This window comes from Dendrobium catenatum, unplaced genomic scaffold (genome assembly GCF_001605985.2).
Source record: "Dendrobium catenatum unplaced genomic scaffold, ASM160598v2 fragScaff_scaffold_1659, whole genome shotgun sequence".
In the NCBI taxonomy this organism is placed as follows: Eukaryota; Viridiplantae; Streptophyta; class Magnoliopsida; order Asparagales; family Orchidaceae; genus Dendrobium; species Dendrobium catenatum.
Window position 1 is genome coordinate 209756 of NW_021320121.1, and position 4997 is coordinate 214752.

Consider the following 4997-nt stretch of genomic DNA (forward strand, 5'->3'; position numbering starts at 1 on the left):
AACTAACTATATTATCTAAGATCTATCCAAACCACACAGGCTTTACACATACCTAGAATTATTTGCTAATGCACCACTTCTAAACTTAGGCTAGGCCAGTTTTTATTTCTTTTTGCTGTGTGCTAGAGCTTTCTGTGATTTTCATTGCATGCTGTGATGAAATTGCTGGTGTGTTTGCTTACTTTTCCTGCACTCTGTGGATGTGATGTGATGTGCATTAGATCTACCCCTAGATTAGAAACGACATATATACTATTCTTCTTGCAGGTGATCATGCTCATGCTATGCTAAAAGGGGGGCCCTCTCACGATTTCTGACATTATTTTATGCAAGTGCTTACTTAGCTCCCCTAAATAAATAAGGGCTAATATTATTCAATTATAACTGTTACAGGTGGACTACTTAGCCCTCAATAATTAAGAGCATGGTCAAGCATAACTTCAATGGGTTGTTCTTTTTACATAACTGCTTGAGATATTATAACTGCATGGGAATTTTTATTAGGATAACCTTGCACGTGATTTTAGATTTTTTATTTTCATTTAATTTTAATTCATTTGTAATATTGTTAAGAGTTGTTAAAACAACTATGAGTTGTGATATTATTATCCAACTCGGATTCCAAAAGGAGAAGACATCCCTAAAGGGGAGAGTCTTCTTCAATTTAGAAGATCGAATTGGATGGCTTTAGATATCCAAAGAGAAAAGGCAATACTCCCTAAAGGGGAGAATTGTCTCTTCATTTGGATATTCAAGCTATGATGGATCCAAGGAGTCAAAGGAGGAGAGATCCAGGGAGTCCAAGGAGGAGAGATCCAGGGAGTCTAAGGAGGAGAGATCCAAAGAGTCCAAGGAGAAGACATCCAGAACACTGAAGATTGAAGACCCAATATCCCACTCAAAGTTGTTAGCGTCTGTCATAGGCTTAGAAATCCAGGTTGTTGGCAGTTATGCCCGGCCACTTTACTTTTCTGCAAACCCTGGGTTGTAATAAGGGCAGTTTGCATATTGACATTTAGTTGATTTGTTAGATTTATATTGATGTGTTTTCCTGATGTGCGCATAGAAATTACCTGCTTTTCTAAGTTTCTTTCTTGTATGTCGCTTTTGTTTTTGCCTGGACTTCGTTAGGCTCTCTAAAGACTACAAAATTCTTATACTCATAACCAAGATTTAAATAACATAGAAATATAACACATCTAGGGAACTACCAGAATCGCCCGGGGTCGCATGCATATTACTACATCATTCTTTCCTTGTTATAAGACATCTCACTGCCTGCGGGTAGAGTCCGAATAATCTAGCCTATGAGGATGAAGTGCCAGACCTAGGGAGACCCAGTCTTTTCTAAAAATTTATTTTCTATAAGCCTATTTTTAAAACTCTATAGCATTCATGAGCTGACGTTTAAACCAGCATCCATTGCATTAGTAACTAACTAATTAAATTTTAATTGCATTAGTTAGGGGCATTCACCTTACATAAGTCCATGACCAATTAGGAAATGCTATAGATGTCGGTCATATTTTTAAAGAACAATACCATCCACCCATCTTTCATAAATAACTAGACTACATGGTTTTGAAGTGATTAGGTGGTTAGCTAGCTCCCTAATCCAGGCCGGGGTAAGTTCAAATTCTGCATTGCATTAGTTAGGACACGGGTCTTAGTGTTGTTCGTAGAACATTAAGCTCAATCTAGATTTAGGATTCAAGGTTACTACATTTGGTCTCGTAGTATGCCTAAAATAGTAGGTAGGTCCCTATTTCCCAGGGACTATAAATCCTACTTATCTGCGTCACAGGATGATTCCACCTTCATCTTTTCTCTCACGCATGTGATCGAGTGCTTGATTTCTTTTCTCACGTAGTATGTCTAAAATAGTAGGTAGGTCCATATTTCTCTAACAGGGCCTCTATAATAAAGTTTGAGCAAGGTTTTGATTTTTAGAACATTAATTTTTGCGTTTCGACCAATGAAAAATATTATGACACATATTTTTGGACTTCTGAGGCTTCGACGTCCGAAAATAGGGGGCATCTAATACGTCGTTAAAAAATTATCTCAACCGGGCACGAATCTCAAAGCAAAATCAAGTTGGAAACTTCCAAAATCAAAATCAGGAGCATCTGGACTCCAATTTCAGCAAACTTCAAGTCGAACTGAGCATCTCGGAAATACAAATCCAACAACACCAAATTTAACCCAATCCGAGCCCAAATCGATTCAAATCAAGGACCCAAAGCACTATTGGAAGGTTCAAACCACTATTTGGATTATCAAACGGTTTCCAAATGTAACAAACTTAAGGTCGAATCGAGCGGCTCGACGAGACGAATCCAACGAGCCTAAGATCACCAAATTTCGCATCACTACGACATTCAAATGTTCATCGAACAGTTCATAATCAAGGGATTTAAGATCGGTCGTCCATTCAACCACTCCCAACTTCCCCTTGATCCTCCACCTATTTACGAGCCATGCCATTCCCAAAATCTATAAATATAGCCCCCTCTCCTCTTAAAAAAGGGCCCCTAAGCCTAAGGAAAAGAGAGAGAAATCAAAGATCGCTCTTGCTTCCTTGCCTCCTCTACCACCGCCGAGTCTCGTCGGACCACCATCGGAGTCTTGCCGGACCACCACCTGAGGCCCTCGCCTTCATCGTACCATCATCTGAGGCCCTCTCATTCCTTGACCACCGCCGGAGTTTCGCCGGACCACCGCTGTTGCTCCGCCGGACCACCACTTGAGGCCCTCACCTTTGCTGGACCACCGCCTGACGTCGTTACTCCACCAGACCACCACTTGAGGCCCTCACCTCCGCTGGACTACCGCCTGACGCTGTTGCTCCTCCGGACCACCACTTGAGGCCCTCGCCTTCCTCGACCACCGTCGGACTTCTGCTAGACCACCACTGGAGGCCCTCACCTCCGCTAGACCACCACCTGATGCCATTCCTCCGGACCACCACTTAAGGCCCTGTGCTCCATCAGGCCGCCACCTAAGGCCCGGACTTCCTCCAGACCACCACTTAAGGCCCTATGCTCCATCAGGCCGCCACCTAAGGCCCGGACTTCCTCCGGACCACCACTTAAGGCCCTGTGCTCCATCAGACTGTCACCTATGGCTCGGACTTTCTCCGGACCACCACTTAAGTCCCTGTGCTCCATCAGGCCGCCACCTAAGGCCTGAAATTCCTTCGAACCACCACTTAAGGCCATGTGCTCCACCAGGCTACCGCTTGAGGTTCGGATTTCCACCGGACAACTACCTAAGGCCCGGACTTCTCCAGGACTACCACCTGAGGCCCGGACTTCCACCGGACCACCACCTCATGTCGGGACTTTCACTGGACCTCCACTTGAGGCCCTGTGCTCTGCCAAACCACTACTTGACGCCCAGAGTTCTACCAAAGTACCACCCTACTACAACGGTCTTTCAGACCCGGCCTCCTGTCAACTACGATCTTTCAGACCCGGTCTCCTGCCAACTACAGTATTTCAGACCTGACCTCCTACCAACTACGGTCCTTTTGATCTCCATCACCAAACTAGGGTCTTTCAGACCCCGGTCTCCTACCCACTACGATCCTCCCGACCTAAGTCGCCTACTATGGTCACTCCGAGCTCCATCATCAAACAACGTTCTTTAAGACCCCGGTCTCCTACCAACTACGGTCCTTCCGACCTCCATCACCAAACAACGATCTTTCAGACTCCTATCTCATGCCGACTACGGTCCTCCCGACCTCCGTCGCCTATTATGGTCACTCCTACCTCCATCACCAGACAACGGCCTTTCAGACCCCGGTCTCCTGCCAACTACGGTCCTTCGACCTCGATCACCAGACAACGATCTTTCAGACCCCGGTCTCCTTCCGACCTCCGTCGCCTACTATGGTCCTTCCGACCTCCATCAATAGACAACGATCTTTCTGACCCCAGTCTCCTACCAACTAAGGTCTTTCGGACCCCGGTGTCCTGCCGACTACGGTCCTCTCGACCTCCATCACCTACTACGATCGTTCCGACCTACATCGCCAAATAATGGTCTTTCTGATCTTTATCTCTTGCGGACTATGGTCCTTCCGACTTCCGTCACCTCAAATGATCTTTCCGACCAAATAAACATGTTTATGTTGATTATTGTTACTCCCACCATGTAATGTGCTCTATATGACATACATTTTTAATATCAGACCAAGGTCTTCTCACTAAGAAGGACCTCATTTGTAATCGACTCCAAATACTAGTGGATTCATTCAAACTGGACCAGGCCCCGTGGTTTTTTCCCCTTTTTCAGGGGTTTCCACATAAAAACTCTTGTGTCTCTTATGAATGTTACACCCTCTCTCTCATCTGATTGTGTGCTGGATCTTCGTACAATGCTAAAATGTTAAACTATATATTTCTCTACCGCTACGAATAGCCCAGGACGCAACAATGATATTACTATTAAGTTTTAAAATGAATAAAGTTAAAAGATATATTTAATTGGTAGAAATTCTAAAATTGTTATTTTTTTAAACAAATATAATATATAAATTATTGTTATTTTAAAATAATTATATTTATTTACTGTTAAGATTTAATTAAAATATTTTTATATCATTGAAAATGATAACTTTATATTTGTTGTCAGAGGCGGCTGTAGCAGAGACTTGAGTCTTGAGGTACCACCGACTTGCATGGCAACTTGCAAGTTTTTTATTTTTGTTTATATTAATCATTCTTACATAAACATTATTTATATACCTGCACAATAAACGATGGTGATTTTTTTTGGGTAAAATTTTTAAATTAGGTGTTATTAAAATTTTAATAATGTAATTAAAAATTCAAAAATAAATAAATTAAAAAGTAAGCAAAATTATCCATCAAACAGGGGACTTAGGTCGTCTCCAGCCGATCGGCATTCCGCTATCACTCCATTCGAACGGGAAAAATGCCGGCATTCATATGTCAATGAACAGTGCGACGTCAATAATGGCGTCGTAC